This window comes from Macaca mulatta, chromosome 17 (genome assembly GCF_049350105.2).
Source record: "Macaca mulatta isolate MMU2019108-1 chromosome 17, T2T-MMU8v2.0, whole genome shotgun sequence".
In the NCBI taxonomy this organism is placed as follows: domain Eukaryota; kingdom Metazoa; phylum Chordata; class Mammalia; order Primates; family Cercopithecidae; genus Macaca; species Macaca mulatta.
This window is the reverse complement of record NC_133422.1, coordinates 51,918,479-51,939,429: the sequence shown is the minus strand read 5'-3', so window position 1 is coordinate 51,939,429 and position 20,951 is coordinate 51,918,479.

Genomic DNA, 20,951 nt, shown 5'->3' with positions numbered 1-20,951 from the left:
GAGTTACAGCTTTCCCCTCAAGAAGCCTTTCGATAAGATACTTCTTGTGGAATTGGCAAAGTGATATTTGGAAGCCCATAGAGGACTATGGTGAAAAAGGAAATATCCTCAGATGAAATCTGGAAAGATGTTTTCTGAGAAACTGCTATGCGATGTGTGACTTCCACTCACAGAGTTACATCTGTATTTCGTGGATCTCTTTGCTAGCCTTATTTCTGTGGAATCTGAGAACAGATATTTCGGATCCCTTTGTGACTATAGGGCCAAAGGAAATATCCTCCGATAACAAAGAGAAAGAAGCTTTCTGAGAACCTTCTTTGTGTTCTGTGACATCCTCTCACAGAGTTACAGCTTTCCCCTCAAGAAGCCTTTCGCTAAGACAGTTCTTGTGGAATTGGCAAAGTGATATTTGGAAGCCCATAGAGGGCTATGTTGAAAAACGAAATATCCTCTGATGAAATCTGGAAAGAAGCTTTCTGAGAAACGGCTCCATGATGTGTGATTTCCACTCACAGAGTTACATCTGTATTCCGTGGATCTCTTTGCTAGCCTTATTTCTGTTGAATCTGAGAACAGATATTTCGGATCCCTTTGAAGACTATAGGGCCAAAGGAAATATCCTCCGATAACTAAGAGAAAGAAGCTTTCTGAGAAACTTCTCTGTGTTCTGTGAAATCATCTCACAGAGATACAGCTTTCCCCTCAAGAAGCCTTTCGCTAAGACAGTTCTTGTGGAATTGGCAAAGTGATATTTGGAAGCCCATAGAGGGCTATGGTGAAAAAGGAAATATCATCAGAGGAAATCTGGAAAGAAGCTTTTAGAGAAACTGCTCTGTGGTGTGTGTCTTCCACTCACAGAATTACATCTGTATTTCGAGGATCTCTTTGCTAGCCTTATTTCTGTGGAATCTGAGAACAGATATTTGGGATCCCTTTGAAGACTGTAGGGGCAAAGGAAATATCCTCCGATAACAAAGAGAAAGATTTCGGAGAAACTTCTTTGTGTTCTGTGAAATCATCTCACAGAGTTACAGCTTTCCCCTCAAGAAGCCTTTCGCTAAGACAGTTCTTGTGGAATTGGCAAAGTGATATTTGGAAGCCCATAGAGGGCTATGGTGAAAAAGGAAATATCCTCATATGAAATCTGGAAAGAAGCTTTCAGAAAAACTGCTCTGTGATGTGTGACTTCCACTCACAGAGTTGCATCTGTATTTCGTGGATCTCTTTGCTAGCCTTATTTCTGTGGAATCTGAGAACAGATATTTCGGATCCCTTTGAAGTCTATAGGGCCAAAGGAAATATCCTCCGATAACAAAGAGAAAGAAGCTTTCTGAGAAACTTCTTTGTGTTCTGAGAAATCATCTCACAGAGTTACAGCTTTCCCCTCAAGAAGCCTTTCGCTAAGACAGTTCTTGTGGAATTGGCAAAGTGATATTTGGAAGTCCATGGAGGGCTACGGTGAAAAAGGAAATATCCTCAGAGGAAATCTGGAAAGAAGCTTTCTGAGAAACTGCTCTGTGATGTGTGACTTCTGCTCACAGAGTTACATCTGTATTTCGTGGATCTCTTTGCTAGCCTTATTTCTGTGGAATCTGAGAAGAGATATTTCGGATCCCTTTGAAGACTATAGGGCCAAAGGAAATATCCTCCGATAATAAAGAGAAAGAAGCTTTCTGAGAAGCTTCTTTGTGTTCTGTGAAATCATCTAACAGAGTTACAGCTTTCCCCTCAAGAAGCCTTTCGCTAAGACAGTTCTTATGGAATTGGCAAAGTGATATTTGGAAGCCCAAAGAGGGCTATGGTGAAAAAGGAAATAACCTCAGATGAAATCTGGAAAGAAGCTTTCTGAGAAACTGCTCTGTGATGTGTGACTTCCACTCACAGAGTTACATTTGTATTTCGTCGATCTCTTTGCTAGCCTTATTTCTGTGGAATCTGAGAACAGATATTTTGGATGCCTTTGAAGACTATAAGGCCAAAGGAAATATCCTCCGATAACAAAGAGACAGAAGCTTTCTGAGAAACTTCTTTGTGTTCTGTGAAATCATCTCACAGAGTTACAGCTTTCCCCTCAAGAAGCCTTTCGCTAAGACAGTTCTTGTGGAATTGGCAAAGTGATATTTGGAAGCCCATAGAGGGCTATGGTGAAAAAGGAAATATCCTCAGATGAAATCTGGAAAGAAGCTTTCTGAGAAACGTCTCTGTGGTGTGTGTCTTCCACTCACAGAGTTACATCTGTATTTCGTGGATCTCTTTGCTAGCCTTATTTCTCTGGAATCTGAGAACAGATATTTCGGATCCCTTTGAAGACTATAGGGGCAAAGGAAATATCCTCCGATAAGAAAGAGAAAGAAGCTTTCTGAGAAACTTCTTTGTGTTCTGTGAAATCATCTCACAGAGTTACAGCTTTCACCTCAAGAAGCCTTTCGCTAAGACAGTTCTTGTGGAATTGGCAAAGTGATATTTGGAAGCCCATAGAGGGCTATGGTGAAAAAGGAAATATCCTCAGAGGAAATCTGGAAAGAAGCTTTCAGAGAAACTGCTCTGTGGTGTGTGTCTTCCACTCACAGAGTTACATCTGTATTTCGTGGATCTCTTTGCTAGCCTTATTTCTGTGGAATCTGAGAACAGATATTTGGGATCCCTTTGAAGAGTATAGGGGCAAAGGAAATATCCTCCGATAACAAAGAGAAAGAAGATTTCTGAGAAACTTCTTTGTGTTCTGTGAAATCATCTCACAGAGTTACAGCTTTCCCCTCAAGAAGCCTTTCGCTAAGACAGTTCTTGAGGAATTGGCAAAGTGATATTTGGAAGCCCATAGAGGGCTATGGTGAAAAAGGAAATATCCTCAGATGAAATCTGGAAAGAAGATTTCTGAGAAACTGCTCTGTGATGTGTGACTTCCACTCACAGAGTTACACCTGTATTTCGTGGATCTGTTTGCTAGCCTTATTTCTGTGGAATCTGAGAACAGATATTTCGGATCCCTTTGAAGACTATAGGGCCAAAGAAAATATCCTCGGATAACAAAGAGAAAGAAGATTTCTGAGAAACTTCTTTGTGTTCTGAGAAATCAGCTCACAGAGTTACAGCTTTCCCCTCAAGAAGCCTTTCGCTAAGACAGTTCTTGTGGAATTGGCAAAGTGATATTTGGAAGTCCATGGAGGGCTACGGTGAAAAAGGAAATATCCTCAGAGGAAATCTGGAAAGAAGCTTTCTGAGAAACTGCTCTGTGATGTGTGACTTCCACTCACAGAGTTACATCTGTGTTTCGTGGATCTCTTTGCTAGCCTTATTTCTGTGGAATCTGAGAAGAGATATTTCGGATCCCTTTGAAGACTATAGGGCCAAAGGAAATATCCTCCGATAACAAAGAGAAAGAAGCTTTCTGAGAAACTACTTTGTGTTCTGTGAAATCATCTCACAGAGTTACAGGTTTTCCCTCAAGAAACCTTTCGCTAAGACAGTTTTTGTGGAATTGGCAAAGTGATATTTGGAAGCCCACAGAGGGCTGTGGTGAAAAAGGAAATATCTTCAGAGGAAATCTGGAAAGAAGCTTTCTGAGAAACTGCTCTGAGGTGTGTGACCTCCACTGACAGAGTTACATCTGTATTTCGTGGATCTCTTTGCTAGCCTTATTTCTGTGGAATCTGAGAACAGATATTTCGGATACCTTTGAAGAATATAAGGCCAAAGGATATATCCTCCGATAACAAAGAGAAAGAAGCTTTCTTAGAAACTTCTTTGTGTTCTGTGAAATCACCTCACAGAGTTACAGCTTTCCCCTCAAGAAGCCTTTCGCTAAGACAATTCTTGTGGAATTGGCAAAGTGATATTAGGAAGCCCATAGAGGGCTATGGTGAAAAAGGAAATATCCTCAGATGAAATCTGGAAAGAAGCTTTCTGAGAAATTGCTTAGTGTTCTGTTAATTCATCTCACAGAGTTACATCTGTATTTCGTGGATCTCCTTGCTAGCCTTATTTCTGTGGAATCTGAGAACAGATATTTCGGATCCCTTTGAAGACTATAGGGCCAAAGGAAATATCCTCCGATATGAAAGAGAAAGAAGCTTTTTGAGAAACTTCTTTGTGTTCTGTGAAATCATCTCTCAGAGTTACAGCTTTCCCCTCAAGAAGCCTTTCGCTAAGACAGTTCTTATGGAATTGGCAAAGTGATATTTGGAAGCCCAAAGAGGGCTATGGTGAAAAAGGAAATAACCTCAGATGAAATCTGGAAAGAAGCTTTCTGAGAAACTGCTCTGTGATGTGTGACTTCCACTCACAGAGTTACATTTGTATTTCGTCGATCTCTTTGCTAGCCTTATTTCTGTGGAATCTGAGAACAGATATTTTGGATGCCTTTGAAGACTATAAGGCCAAAGGAAATATCCTCCGATAACAAAGAGAAAGAAGCTTTCTGAGAAACTTCTTTGTGTTCTGTGAAATCATCTCACAGAGTTACAGCTTTCCCCTCAAGAAGCCTTTCGCTAAGACAGTTCTTGTGGAATTGGCAAAGTGATATTTGGAAGCCCATAGAGGGCTATGGTGAAAAAGGAAATATCCTCAGATGAAATCTGGAAAGAAGCTTTCTGAGAAACGTCTCTGTGGTTTGTGTCTTCCACTCACAGAGTTACATCTGTATTTCGTGGATCTCTTTGCTAGCCTTATTTCTCTGGAATCTGAGAACAGATATTTCGGATCCCTTTGAAGACTATAGGGGCAAAGGAAATATCCTCCGATAACAAATGAAAGAAGCTTTCTGAGAAACTTCTTTGTGTTCTGTGAAATCATCTCACAGAGTTACAGCTTTCACCTCAAGAAGCCTTTCGCTAAGACAGTTCTTGTGGAATTGGCAAAGTGATATTTGGAAGCCCATAGAGGGCTATGGTGAAAAAGGAACTATCCTCAGAGGAAATCTGGAAAGAAGCTTTCAGAGAAACTGCTCTGTGGTGTGTGTCTTCCACTCACAGAGTTACATCTGTATTTCGTGGATCTCTTTGCTAGCCTTATTTCTGTTGAATCTGAGAAGAGATATTTGGGATCCCTTTGAAGACTATAGGGGCAAAGGAAATATCCTCCGATAACAAAGAGAAAGAAGATTTCTGAGAAACTTCTTTGTGTTCTGTGAAATCATCTCACAGAGTTACAGCTTTCCCCTCAAGAAGCCTTTCGCTAAGACAGTTCTTGAGGAATTGGCAAAGTGATATTTGGAAGCCCATAGAGGGCTATGGTGAAAAAGGAAATATCCTCAGATGAAATCTGGAAAGAAGATTTCTGAGAAACTGCTCTGTGATGTGTGACTTCCACTCACAGAGTTACACCTGTATTTCGTGGATCTCTTTGCTAGCCTTATTTCTGTGGAATCTGAGAACAGATATTTCGGATCCCTTTGAAGACTATAGGGCCAAAGAAAATATCCTCTGATAACAAAGAGAAAGAAGATTTCTGAGAAACTTCTTTGTGTTCTGAGAAATCAGCTCACAGAGTTACAGCTTTCCCCTCAAGAAGCCTTTCGCTAAGACAGTTCTTGTGGAATTGGCAAAGTGATATTTGGAAGTCCATGGAGGGCTACGGTGAAAAAGGAAATATCCTCAGAGGAAATCTGGAAAGAAGCTTTCTGAGAAACTGCTCTGTGATGTGTGACTTCCACTCACAGAGTTACATCTGTATTTCGTGGATCTCTTTGCTAGCCTTATTTCTGTGGAATCTGAGAAGAGATATTTCGGATCCCTTTGAAGACTATAGGGCCAAAGGAAATATCCTCCGATAACAAAGAGAAAGAAGCTTTCTGAGAAACTTCTTTGTGTTCTGTGAAATCATCTCACAGAGTTACAGGTTTTCCCTCAAGAAGCCTTTCGCTAAGACAGTTTTTGTGGAATTGGCAAAGTGATATTTGGAAGCCCACAGAGGGCTGTGGTGAAAAAGGAAATATCCTCAGAGGAAATCTGGAAAGAAGCTTTCTGAGAAACTGCTCTGAGGTGCGTGACCTCCACTGACAGAGTTACATCTGTATTTCGTGGATCTCTTTGCTAGCCTTATTTCTGTGGAATCTGAGAACAGATATTTCGGATACCTTTGAAGAATATAAGGCCAAAGGATATATCCTCCGATAACAAAGAGAAAGAAGCTTTCTTAGAAACTTCTTTGTGTTCTGTGAAATCACCTCACAGAGTTACAGCTTTCCCCTCAAGAAGCCTTTCGCTAAGACAATTCTTGTGGAATTGGCAAAGTGATATTAGGAAGCCCATAGAGGGCTATGGTGAAAAAGGAAATATCCTCAGATGAAATCTGGAAAGAAGCTTTCTGAGAAATTGCTTAGTGTTCTGTTAATTCATCTCACAGAGTTACATCTGTATTTCGTGGATCTCCTTGCTAGCCTTATTTCTGTGGAATCTGAGAACAGATATTTCGGATCCCTTTGAAGACTATAGGGCCAAAGGAAATATCCTCCGATATCAAAGAGAAAGAAGCTTTTTGAGAAACTTCTTTGTATTCTGTGAAATCATCTCACAGAGTTACAGCTTTCCCCTCAAGAAGCCTTTCGCTAAGACAGTTCTTGTGGAATTGGCAAAGTGATATTTGGAAGCCCATAGAGGGCTATGGTGAAAAATGAAATATCCTCAGATGAAATCTGGAAAGAAGCTTTCTGAGAAACGTCTCTGTGATGTGTGACTTCCACTCACAGAGTTACATCTGTATTTCGTGGATCTCTATGCTAGCCTTATTTCTGTGGAATCTGAGAACAGATATTTCGGATCCCTTTGAAGACTATGGGGGCAAAGGAAATATCCTCCGATAACAATGAGAAAGAAGCTTTCTGAGAAACTTCTTTGTGTTCTGTGAAATCATCTCACAGAGTTACAGCTTTCCCGTCAAGAAGCCTTTCGCTAAGACAGTTCTTGTGGAATTGGCAACGTGATATTTGGAAGCCCATAGAGGGCTATGGTGAAAAAGGAAATATCCTCAGATGAAATCTGGAAAGAAGCTTTCTGAGAAACTGCTCTGTAGTGTGTGACTTCCACTCACAGAGTTACATCTGTATTTCGTCGATCTCTTTGCTAGCCTTTTTTCTGTGGAATGTGAGAAGAGATATTTCGGATCCCTTTGAAGACTATAGGGCCAAAGGAAATATCCTCCAATAACAAAGAGAAAGAAGCTTTCTGAGAAGCTTCTTTGTGTTCTCTGAAATCATCTAACAGAGCTACAGCTTTCCCCTCAAGTAGCCTTTCGCTAAGACAGTTCTTATGGAATTGGCAAAGTGATATTTGGAAGCCCATAAAGGGCTATGGTGAAAAAGGAAATAACCTCAGATGAAATCTGGAAAGAAGCTTTCTGAGAACCTGCTCTGTGATGTGTGACTTCCACTCACAGAGTTACATCCGTATTTCGTGGATCTCTTTGCTAGCCTTATTTCTGTGGAATCTGAGAACAGATATTTCGGATCCCTTTGTGACTATAGGGCCAAAGGAAATATCCTCCGATAACAAAGAGAAAGAAGCTTTCTGAGAAACTTCTTTGTGTTCTGTGACATCCTCTCACAGAGTTACAGCTTTCCCCTCAAGAAGCCTTTCACTAAGACAGTTCTTGTGGAATTGGCAAAGTGATATTTGGAAGCCCATAGAGGGCTATGGTGAAAAAGGAAATATCCTCAGTGGAAATGTGGAAAGAAGCTTTCTGAGAAACTGCTCTGTGGTGTGTGTCTTCCACTCACAGAGTTACATCGGTATTTCGTGGATCTCTTTGCTAGCCTTATTTCTGTGGAATCTGAGAACAGATATTTCGGATCCCTTTGAAGACTATAGGTCCAAAGGAAATATCCTCCGATAACAAAGAGAAAGAAGCTTTCTGAGAAACTTCTTTGTGTTCTGTGAAATCATCTCACAGAGTTACAGCTTTCCCCTCAAGAAGCCTTTCGCTAAGACAGTTCTTGTGGAATTGGCAAAGTGATATTTGGAAGCCCATAGAGGGCTATGGTGAAAAAGGAAATATCCTCATATGAAATCTGGAAAGAAGCTTTCAGAAAAACTGCTCTGTGATGTGTGACTTCCACTCACAGAGTTACATCTGTATTTCGTGGATCTCTTTGCTAGCCTTATTTCTGTGGAATCTGAGAACAGATATTTCGGATCCCTTTGAAGTCTATAGGGCCAAAGGAAATATCCTCCGATAACAAAGAGAAAGAAGCTTTCTGAGAAACTTCTTTGTGTTCTGAGAAATCATCTCACAGAGTTACAGCTTTCCCCTCAAGAAGCCTTTCGCTAAGACAGTTCTTGTGGAATTGGCAAAGTGATATTTGGAAGTCCATGGAGGGCTACGGTGAAAAAGGAAATATCCTCAGAGGAAATCTGGAAAGAAGCTTTCTGAGAAACTGCTCTGTGATGTGTGACTTCTGCTCACAGAGTTACATCTGTATTTCGTGGATCTCTTTGCTAGCCTTATTTCTGTGGAATCTGAGAAGAGATATTTCGGATCCCTTTGAAGACTATAGGGCCAAAGGAAATATCCTCCGATAATAAAGAGAAAGAAGCTTTCTGAGAAGCTTCTTTGTGTTCTGTGAAATCATCTAACAGAGTTACAGCTTTCCCCTCAAGAAGCCTTTCGCTAAGACAGTTCTTATGGAATTGGCAAAGTGATATTTGGAAGCCCAAAGAGGGCTATGGTGAAAAAGGAAATAACCTCAGATGAAATCTGGAAAGAAGCTTTCTGAGAAACTGCTCTGTGATGTGTGACTTCCACTCACAGAGTTACATTTGTTTTTCGTCGATCTCTTTGCTAGCCTTATTTCTGTGGAATCTGAGAACAGATATTTTGGATGCCTTTGAAGACTATAAGGCCAAAGGAAATATCCTCCGATAACAAAGAGACAGAAGCTTTCTGAGAAACTTCTTTGTGTTCTGTGAAATCATCTCACAGAGTTACAGCTTTCCCCTCAAGAAGCCTTTCGCTAAGACAGTTCTTGTGGAATTGGCAAAGTGATATTTGGAAGCCCATAGAGGGCTATGGTGAAAAAGGAAATATCCTCAGATGAAATCTGGAAAGAAGCTTTCTGAGAAACGTCTCTGTGGTGTGTGTCTTCCACTCACAGAGTTACATCTGTATTTCGTGGATCTCTTTGCTAGCCTTATTTCTCTGGAATCTGAGAACAGATATTTCGGATCCCTTTGAAGACTATAGGGGCAAAGGAAATATCCTCCGATAAGAAAGAGAAAGAAGCTTTCTGAGAAACTTCTTTGTGTTCTGTGAAATCATCTCACAGAGTTACAGCTTTCACCTCAAGAAGCCTTTCGCTAAGACAGTTCTTGTGGAATTGGCAAAGTGATATTTGGAAGCCCATAGAGGGCTATGGTGAAAAAGGAAATATCCTCAGAGGAAATCTGGAAAGAAGCTTTCAGAGAAACTGCTCTGTGGTGTGTGTCTTCCACTCACAGAGTTACATCTGTATTTCGTGGATCTCTTTGCTAGCCTTATTTCTGTGTAATCTGAGAACAGATATTTGGGATCCCTTTGAAGAGTATAGGGGCAAAGGAAATATCCTCCGATAACAAAGAGAAAGAAGATTTCTGAGAAACTTCTTTGTGTTCTGTGAAATCATCTCACAGAGTTACAGCTTTCCCCTCAAGAAGCCTTTCGCTAAGACAGTTCTTGAGGAATTGGCAAAGTGATATTTGGAAGCCCATAGAGGGCTATGGTGAAAAAGGAAATATCCTCAGATGAAATCTGGAAAGAAGATTTCTGAGAAACTGCTCTGTGATGTGTGACTTCCACTCACAGAGTTACACCTGTATTTCGTGGATCTGTTTGCTAGCCTTATTTCTGTGGAATCTGAGAACAGATATTTCGGATCCCTTTGAAGACTATAGGACCAAAGAAAATATCCTCGGATAACAAAGAGAAAGAAGATTTCTGAGAAACTTCTTTGTGTTCTGAGAAATCAGCTCACAGAGTTACAGCTTTCCCCTCAAGAAGCCTTTCGCTAAGACAGTTCTTGTGGAATTGGCAAAGTGATATTTGGAAGCCCATAGAGGGCTATGGTGAAAAAGGAAATATCCTCAGATGAAATCTGGAAAGAAGCTTTCTGAGAAACTGCTCTGTAGTGTGTGACTTCCACTCACAGAGTTACATCTGTATTTCGTCGATCTCTTTGCTAGCCTTTTTTCTGTGGAATGTGAGAAGAGATATTTCGGATCCCTTTGAAGACTATAGGGCCAAAGGAAATATCCTCCAATAACAAAGAGAAAGAAGCTTTCTGAGAAGCTTCTTTGTGTTCTCTGAAATCATCTAACAGAGCTACAGCTTTCCCCTCAAGAAGCCTTTCGCTAAGACAGTTCTTATGGAATTGGCAAAGTGATATTTGGAAGCCCATAAAGGGCTATGGTGAAAAAGGAAATAACCTCAGATGAAATCTGGAAAGAAGCTTTCTGAGAACCTGCTCTGTGATGTGTGACTTCCACTCACAGAGTTACATCTGTATTTCGTGGATCTCTTTGCTAGCCTTATTTCTGTGGAATCTGAGAACAGATATTTCGGATCCCTTTGTGACTATAGGGCCAAAGGAAATATCCTCCGATAACAAAGAGAAAGAAGCTTTCTGAGAAACTTCTTTGTGTTCTGTGACATCCTCTCACAGAGTTACAGCTTTCCCCTCAAGAAGCCTTTCGCTAAGACAGTTCTTGTGGAATTGGCAAAGTGATATTTGGAAGCCCATAGAGGGCTATGGTGAAAAAGGAAATATCCTCAGTGGAAATGTGGAAAGAAGCTTTCTGAGAAACTGCTCTGTGGTGTGTGTCTTCCACTCGCAGAGTTACATCGGTATTTCGTGGATCTCTTTGCTAGCCTTATTTCTGTGGAATCTGCGAACAGATATTTCGGATCCCTTTGAAGACTATAGGTCCAAAGGAAATATCCTCCGATAACAAAGAGAAAGAAGCTTTCTGAGAAACTTCTTTGTGTTCTGTGAAATCATCTCACAGAGTTACAGCTTTCCCCTCAAGAAGCCTTTCGCTAAGACAGTTCTTGTGGAATTGGCAAAGTGATATTTGGAAGCCCATAGAGGGCTATGGTGAAAAAGGAAATATCCTCATATGAAATCTGGAAAGAAGCTTTCAGAAAAACTGCTCTGTGATGTGTGACTTCCACTCACAGAGTTACATCTGTATTTCGTGGATCTCTTTGCTAGCCTTATTTCTGTGGAATCTGAGAACAGATATTTCGGATCCCTTTGAAGTCTATAGGGCCAAAGGAAATATCCTCCGATAACAAAGAGAAAGAAGCTTTCTGAGAAACTTCTTTGTGTTCTGAGAAATCATCTCACAGAGTTACAGCTTTCCCCTCAAGAAGCCTTTCGCTAAGACAGTTCTTGTGGAATTGGCAAAGTGATATTTGGAAGTCCATGGAGGGCTACGGTGAAAAAGGAAATATCCTCAGAGGAAATCTGGAAAGAAGCTTTCTGAGAAACTGCTCTGTGATGTGTGACTTCTGCTCACAGAGTTACATCTGTATTTCGTGGATCTCTTTGCTAGCCTTATTTCTGTGGAATCTGAGAAGAGATATTTCGGATCCCTTTGAAGACTATAGGGCCAAAGGAAATATCCTCCGATAATAAAGAGAAAGAAGCTTTCTGAGAAGCTTCTTTGTGTTCTGTGAAATCATCTAACAGAGTTACAGCTTTCCCCTCAAGAAGCCTTTCGCTAAGACAGTTCTTATGGAATTGGCAAAGTGATATTTGGAAGCCCAAAGAGGGCTATGGTGAAAAAGGAAATAACCTCAGATGAAATCTGGAAAGAAGCTTTCTGAGAAACTGCTCTGTGATGTGTGACTTCCACTCACAGAGTTACATTTGTATTTCGTCGATCTCTTTGCTAGCCTTATTTCTGTGGAATCTGAGAACAGATATTTTGGATGCCTTTGAAGACTATAAGGCCAAAGGAAATATCCTCCGATAACAAAGAGACAGAAGCTTTCTGAGAAACTTCTTTGTGTTCTGTGAAATCATCTCACAGAGTTACAGCTTTCCCCTCAAGAAGCCTTTCGCTAAGACAGTTCTTGTGGAATTGGCAAAGTGATATTTGGAAGCCCATAGAGGGCTATGGTGAAAAAGGAAATATCCTCAGATGAAATCTGGAAAGAAGCTTTCTGAGAAACGTCTCTGTGGTGTGTGTCTTCCACTCACAGAGTTACATCTGTATTTCGTGGATCTCTTTGCTAGCCTTATTTCTCTGGAATCTGAGAACAGATATTTCGGATCCCTTTGAAGACTATAGGGGCAAAGGAAATATCCTCCGATAAGAAAGAGAAAGAAGCTTTCTGAGAAACTTCTTTGTGTTCTGTGAAATCATCTCACAGAGTTACAGCTTTCACCTCAAGAAGCCTTTCGCTAAGACAGTTCTTGTGGAATTGGCAAAGTGATATTTGGAAGCCCATAGAGGGCTATGGTGAAAAAGGAAATATCCTCAGAGGAAATCTGGAAAGAAGCTTTCAGAGAAACTGCTCTGTGGTGTGTGTCTTCCACTCACAGAGTTACATCTGTATTTCGTGGATCTCTTTGCTAGCCTTATTTCTGTGGAATCTGAGAACAGATATTTGGGATCCCTTTGAAGAGTATAGGGGCAAAGGAAATATCCTCCGATAACAAAGAGAAAGAAGATTTCTGAGAAACTTCTTTGTGTTCTGTGAAATCATCTCACAGAGTTACAGCTTTCCCCTCAAGAAGCCTTTCGCTAAGACAGTTCTTGAGGAATTGGCAAAGTGATATTTGGAAGCCCATAGAGGGCTATGGTGAAAAAGGAAATATCCTCAGATGAAATCTGGAAAGAAGATTTCTGAGAAACTGCTCTGTGATGTGTGACTTCCACTCACAGAGTTACACCTGTATTTCGTGGATCTGTTTGCTAGCCTTATTTCTGTGGAATCTGAGAACAGATATTTCGGATCCCTTTGAAGACTATAGGACCAAAGAAAATATCCTCGGATAACAAAGAGAAAGAAGATTTCTGAGAAACTTCTTTGTGTTCTGAGAAATCAGCTCACAGAGTTACAGCTTTCCCCTCAAGAAGCCTTTCGCTAAGACAGTTCTTGTGGAATTGGCAAAGTGATATTTGGAAGTCCATGGAGGGCTACGGTGAAAAAGGAAATATCCTCAGAGGAAATCTGGAAAGAAGCTTTCTGAGAAACTGCTCTGTGATGTGTGACTTCCACTCACAGAGTTACATCTGTGTTTCGTGGATCTCTTTGCTAGCCTTATTTCTGTGGAATCTGAGAAGAGATATTTCGGATCCCTTTGAAGACTATAGGGCCAAAGGAAATATCCTCCGATAACAAAGAGAAAGAAGCTTTCTGAGAAACTACTTTGTGTTCTGTGAAATCATCTCACAGAGTTACAGGTTTTCCCTCAAGAAGCCTTTCGCTAAGACAGTTTTTGTGGAATTGGCAAAGTGATATTTGGAAGCCCACAGAGGGCTGTGGTGAAAAAGGAAATATCCTCAGAGGAAATCTGGAAAGAAGCTTTCTGAGAAACTGCTCTGAGGTGTGTGACCTCCACTGACAGAGTTACATCTGTATTTCGTGGATCTCTTTGCTAGCCTTATTTCTGTGGAATCTGAGAACAGATATTTCGGATACCTTTGAAGAATATAAGGCCAAAGGATATAACCTCCGATAACAAAGAGAAAGAAGCTTTCTTAGAAACTTCTTTGTGTTCTGTGAAATCACCTCACAGAGTTACAGCTTTCCCCTCAAGAAGCCTTTCGCTAAGACAATTCTTGTGGAATTGGCAAAGTGATATTAGGAAGCCCATAGAGGGCTATGGTGAAAAAGGAAATATCCTCAGATGAAATCTGGAAAGAAGCTTTCTGAGAAATTGCTTAGTGTTCTGTTAATTCATCTCACAGAGTTACATCTGTATTTCGTGGATCTCCTTGCTAGCCTTATTTCTGTGGAATCTGAGAACAGATATTTCGGATCCCTTTGAAGACTATAGGGCCAAAGGAAATATCCTCCGATATCAAAGAGAAAGAAGCTTTTTGAGAAACTTCTTTGTGTTCTGTGAAATCATCTCTCAGAGTTACAGCTTTCCCCTCAAGAAGCCTTTCGCTAAGACAGTTCTTATGGAATTGGCAAAGTGATATTTGGAAGCCCAAAGAGGGCTATGGTGAAAAAGGAAATAACCTCAGATGAAATCTGGAAAGAAGCTTTCTGAGAAACTGCTCTGTGATGTGTGACTTCCACTCACAGAGTTACATTTGTATTTCGTCGATCTCTTTGCTAGCCTTATTTCTGTGGAATCTGTGAACAGATATTTTGGATGCCTTTGAAGACTATAAGGCCAAAGGAAATATCCTCCGATAACAAAGAGAAAGAAGCTTTCTGAGAAACTTCTTTGTGTTCTGTGAAATCATCTCACAGAGTTACAGCTTTCCCCTCAAGAAGCCTTTCGCTAAGACAGTTCTTGTGGAATTGGCAAAGTGATATTTGGAAGCCCATAGAGGGCTATGGTGAAAAAGGAAATATCCTCAGATGAAATCTGGAAAGAAGCTTTCTGAGAAACGTCTCTGTGGTTTGTGTCTTCCACTCACAGAGTTACATCTGTATTTCGTGGATCTCTTTGCTAGCCTTATTTCTCTGGAATCTGAGAACAGATATTTCGGATCCCTTTGAAGACTATAGGGGCAAAGGAAATATCCTCCGATAACAAAGAGAAAGAAGCTTTCTGAGAAACTTCTTTGTGTTCTGTGAAATCATCTCACAGAGTTACAGCTTTCACCTCAAGAAGCCTTTCGCTAAGACAGTTCTTGTGGAATTGGCAAAGTGATATTTGGAAGCCCATAGAGGGCTATGGTGAAAAAGGAAATATCCTCAGAGGAAATCTGGAAAAAAGCTTTCAGAGAAACTGCTCTGTGGTGTGTGTCTTCCACTCACAGAGTTACATCTGTATTTCGTGGATCTCTTTGCTAGCCTTATTTCTGTTGAATCTGAGAAGAGATATTTGGGATCCCTTTGAAGACTATAGGGGCAAAGGAAATATCCTCCGATAACAAAGAGAAAGAAGATTTCTGAGAAACTTCTTTGTGTTCTGTGAAATCATCTCACAGAGTTACAGCTTTCCCCTCAAGAAGCCTTTCGCTAAGACAGTTCTTGAGGAATTGGCAAAGTGATATTTGGAAGCCCATAGAGGGCTATGGTGAAAAAGGAAATATCCTCAGATGAAATCTGGAAAGAAGCTTTGTGAGAAACTGCTCTGCGATGTGTGACTTCCACTCACAGAGTTACATCTGTATTTCGTGGATCTCTTTGCTAGCCTTATTTCTGTGGAATCCGAGAACAGATATTTCGGATCCCTTTGAAGACAATAGGGCCAAAGGAAATATCCTGCGACAACAAAGAGAAAGAAGCTTTCTGAAAAACTTCTTTGTGTTCTGTGACATACTCTCACAGAGTTACAGCTTTCCGCTCAAGAAGCCTTTCGCTAAGACAGTTCTTGTGGAATTGGCAAAGTGATATTTGGAAGCCCATAGAGGGCTATGGTGAAAAAGGAAATATCCTCAGAGGAAATCTGGAAAGAAGCTTTCTGAGAAACTGCTCTGTGATGTGTGACTTCCACTCACAGAGTTACATCTGTATTTCGTGGATCTCTTTGCAAGCCTTATTTCTGTGGAATCTGAGAAGAGATATTTCGGATCCCTTAGAAGACAATAGGGGCAAAGGAAATGTCCTCCGATAACAAAGAGAAAGAAGCTTTCTGAGAAACTTCTTTGTGCTCTGTGAAATCATCTCACAGAGTTACATCTTTCCCCTCAAGAAGCCTTTCGATAAGACAGTTCTTGTGGAATTGGCAAAGTGATATTTGGAAGCCCATAGAGGGCTATGGTGAAAAAGGAAATATCCTCAGAGGAAATCTGGAAAGAAGCTTTCTGAGAAACTGCTCTGTGGTGTGTGTCTTCCACTCACAGAGTTACATTTGTATTTCGTGGATCTCTTTGCTAGCCTTATTTCTGTGGAATCTGAGAACAGATATTTCGGATCCCTTTGAAGACTATAGGGCCAAAGGAAATATCCTCCGATAACAAAGAGAAAGAAGCTTTCTGAGAAACTTCTTTGTGTTCTGTGAAATCATCTCACAGAGTTACAGCTTTCCCCTCAAGAAGCCTTTCGCTAAGACAGTTCTTGTGGAATTGGCAAAGTGATATTTGGAAGCCCATAGAGGGCTATGGTGAAAAAGGAAATATCCTCAGATGAAATCTGGAAAGAAGCTTTCTGAGAAACTGCTCTGTGATGTGTGACTTCCACTCACAGAGTTACATCTGTATTTGGTGGATCTCTTTTCTAGCCTTATTTCTGTGGAATCTGAGAACAGATATTTCGGATCACTTTGAAGACTATAGGGCCAAAGGAAATATCCTCCGATAACAAAGAGAAAGAAGCTTTCTGAGAAATTTCTTTGTGTTCTGTGAAATCATCTCACAGAGTTACAGCTTTCCCCTCAAGAAGACTTTCGCTAAGGCAGTTCTTGTGGAATTGGCAGTGTGATATTTGGAAGCCCATTGAGGGCTGTGGTGAAAAAGGAAATATCCTCAGATGAAATCTGGAAAGATGCTTTCTGAGAAACTGCTCTCTGATGTGTGACTTCCACTCACAGAGTTACATCTGTATTTGGTGGATCTCTTTGCTAGCCTTATTTCTGTGGAATCTGAGAACAGATATTTCGGATACCTTTGAAGACTATAGGGCAAAAGGAAATATCCTCCGATAACAAAGAGAAAGAAGCTTTCTGAGAAACTTCTTTGTGTTCTGTGAAATCATCTCACAGAGTTACAGCTTTCCCCTCAAGAAGCCTTTCGCTAAGACAGTTCTTGTGGAATTCGCAAAGTGATATTTGGAAGCCCATAGAGGGCTATGGTGAAAAAGGAAATATCCTCAGATGAAATCTGGAAAGAACTTTTCTGAGAAACTGCTCTGTGATGTGTGACTTCCACGCACAGAGTTACATCTGTATTTCGTGGATCTCTTTGCTAGCCTAATTTCTGTGGAATCTGAGAACAGATATTTCGGATCCCTTTGAAGACAATAAGGCCAAAGGAAATATCCTCCGATAACAATGAGAAAGAAGCTTTCTGAGAAACTTCTTTGTGCTATGTGAAATCATCTCACAGAGTTACAGCTTTCCCCTCAAGAAGCCTTTCGCTAAGACAGTTCTTGTGGAATTGGCAAAGTGATATTTGGAAGCCCATAGAGGGCTATGGTGAAAAAGGAAATATCCTCAGTGGAAATCTGGAAAGAAGCTTCCTGAGAAACTGCTCTGTGGTGTGTGTCTTCCACTCACAGAGTTACATCGGTATTTCGTGGATCTCTTTGCTAGCCTTATTTCTGTGGAATCTGAGAACAGATATTTCGGATCCCTTTGAAGACTATAGGGCCAAAGTAAATATCCTCTGATAGCAAAGAGAAAGAAGCTTTCTGAGAAACTTCTTTTTGTTCTGTGAAATCATCTCACTGAGTTACAGCTTTCCGCTCAAGAAGCCTGTCGCTAAGACGTTTCTTGTGGAATTGGCAAAGTGATATTTGGAAGCCCATAGAGGGCTATGGTGAAAAAGGAAATATCCTCAGATGAAATCTGGAAAGAAGTTTTCTGAGAAACTGCTATGTGATGTGTGACTTCCACTCACAGAGTTACATCTGTATTTCGTGGATCTCTTTGCTAGCCTTACTTCTGTGGAATCTGAGAACAGATATTTCGGATCCCTTTGAAGACAATAGGGCCAAAGGAAATATCTTCCGATAACAATGAGAAAGAAGCTTTTAGAGAAACTTCTTTGTGCTCTGTGAAATCATCTCACAGAGTTACAGCTTTCCCCTCAAGAAGCCTTTCGATAAGATACTTCTTGTGGAATTGGCAAAGTGATATTTGGAAGCCCATAGAGGGCTATGGTGAAAAAGGAAATATCCTCAGATGAAATCTGGAAAGATGTTTTCTGAGAAACTGCTATGCGATGTGTGACTTCCACTCACAGAGTTACATCTATATTTCGTGGATCTCTTTGCTAGCCTTATTTCTGTGGAATCTGAGAACAGATATTTCGCATCCCTTTGTGACTATAGGGCCAAAGGAAATATCCTCCGATAACAAAGAGAAAGAAGCTTTCTGAGAACCTTCTTTGTGTTCTGTGACATCCTCTCACAGAGTTACAGCTTTCCCCTCAAGAAGCCTTTCGCTAAGACAGTTCTTGTGGAATTGGCAAAGTGATATTTGGAAGCCCATAGAGGGCTATGTTGAAAAACGAAATATCCTCTGATGAAATCTGGAAAGAAGCTTTCTGAGAAACGGCTCCATGATGTGTGATTTCCACTCACAGAGTTACATCTGTATTTCGTGGATCTCTTTGCTAGCCTTATTTCTGTTGAATCTGAGAACAGATATTTCGGATCCCTTTGAAGACTATAGGGCCAAAGGAAATATCCTCCGATAACTAAGAGAAAGAAGCTTTCTGAGAAACTTCTCTGTGTTCTGTGAAATCATCTCACAGAGATACAGCTTTCCCCTCAAGAAGCCTTTCGCTAAGACAGTTCTTGTGGAATTGGCAAAGTGATATTTGGAAGCCCATAGAGGGCTATGGTGAAAAAGGAAATATCATCAGAGGAAATCTGGAAAGAAGCTTTTAGAGAAACTGCTCTGTGGTGTGTGTCTTCCACTCACAGAATTACATCTGTATTTCGAGGATCTCTTTGCTAGCCTTATTTCTGTGGAATCTGAGAACAGATATTTGGGATCCCTTTGAAGACTGTAGGGGCAAAGGAAATATCCTCCGATAACAAAGAGAAAGATTTCTGAGAAACTTGTTTGTGTTCTGTGAAATCATCTCACAGAGTTACAGCTTTCCCCTCAAGAAGCCTTTCGCTAAGACAGTTCTTGTGGAATTGGCAAAGTGATATTTGGAAGCCCATAGAGGGCTATGGTGAAAAAGGAAATATCCTCATATGAAATCTGGAAAGAAGCTTTCAGAAAAACTGCTCTGTGATGTGTGACTTCCACTCACAGAGTTACATCTGTATTTCGTGGATCTCTTTGCTAGCCTTATTTCTGTGGAATCTGAGAACAGATATTTCGGATCCCTTTGAAGTCTATAGGGCCAAAGGAAATATCCTCCGATAACAAAGAGAAAGAAGCTTTCTGAGAAACTTCTTTGTGTTCTGAGAAATCATCTCACAGAGTTACAGCTTTCCCCTCAAGAAGCCTTTCGCTAAGACAGTTCTTGTGGAATTGGCAAAGTGATATTTGGAAGCCCATAGAGGGCTATGGTGAAAAAGGAAATATCCTCAGATGAAATCGGGAAAGAAGCTTTCTGAGAAACTGCTCTGTGATGTGTGTCTTCCACTCACAGAATTACATCTGTATTTCGTGGATCTCTTTGCTAGCCTTATTTCTGTGGAATCTGAGAACAGATATTTGGGATCCCTTTGAAGACTGTAGGGGCAAAGGAAATATCCTCCGATAACAAAGAGAAAGATTTCTGAGAAACTTCTTTGTGTTCTGTGAAATCATCTCACAGAGTTACAGCTTTCCCCTCAAGAAGCCTTTCGCTAAGACAGTTCTTGTGGAATTGGCAAAGTGATATTTGGAAGCCCATAGAGGGCTATGGTGAAAAAGGAAATATCCTCATATGAAATCTGGAAAGAAGCTTTCAGAAAAACTGCTCTGTGATGTGTGACTTCCACTCACAGAGTTACATCTGTATTTCGTGGATCTCTTTGCTAGCCTTATTTCTGTGGAATCTGAGAACAGATATTTCGGATCCCTTTGAAGTCTATAGGGCCAAAGGAAATATCCTCCGATAACAAAGAGAAAGAAGCTTTCTGAGAAACTTCTTTGTGTTCTGAGAAATCATCTCACAGAGTTACAGCTTTCCCCTCAAGAAGCCTTTCGCTAAGACAGTTCTTGTGGAATTGGCAAAGTGATATTTGGAAGTCCATGGAGGGCTACGGTGAAAAAGGAAATATCCTCAGAGGAAATCTGGAAAGAAGCTTTCTGAGAAACTGGTCTGTGATGTGTGACTTCTGCTCACAGAGTTACATCTGTATTTCGTGGATCTCTTTGCTAGCCTTATTTCTGTGGAATCTGAGAAGAGATATTTCGGATCCCTTTGAAGACTATAGGGCCAAAGGAAATATCCTCCGATAATAAAGAGAAAGAAGCTTTCTGAGAAGCTTCTTTGTGTTCTGTGAAATCATCTCACAGAGTTACAGCTTTCCCCTCAAGAAGCCTTTCGCTAAGACAGTTCTTATGGAATTGGCAAAGTGATATTTGGAAGCCCAAAGAGGGCTATGGTGAAAAAGGAAATAACCTCAGATGAAATCTGGAAAGAAGCTTTCTGAGAAACTGCTCTGTGATGTGTGACTTCCACTCACAGAGTTACATTTGTATTTCGTCGATCTCTTTGCTAGCCTTATTTCTGTGGAATCTGAGAACAGATATTTTGGATGCCTTTGAAGACTATAAGGCCAAAGGAAATATCCTCCGATAACAAAGAGAAAGAAGCTTTCTGAGAAACTTCTTTGTGTTCCGTGAAATCATCTCACAGAGTTACAGCTTTCCCCTCAAGAAGCCTTTCGCTAAGACAGTTCTTGTGGAATTGGCAAAGTGATATTTGGAAGCCCATAGAGGGCTATGGTGAAAAAGGAAATATCCTCAGATGAAATCTGGAAAGAAGCTTTCTGAGAAACGTCTCTGTGGTGTGTGTCTTCCTCTCACAGAGTTACATCTGTATTTCGTGGATCTCTTTGCTAGCCTTATTTCTCTGGAATCTGAGAACAGATATTTCGGATCCCTTTGAAGACTATAGGGGGAAAGGAAATATCCTCCGATAACAAAGAGAAAGAAGCTTTCTGAGAAACTTCTTTGTGTTCTGTGAAATCATCTCACAGAGTTACAGCTTTCACCTCAAGAAGCCTTTCGCTAAGACAGT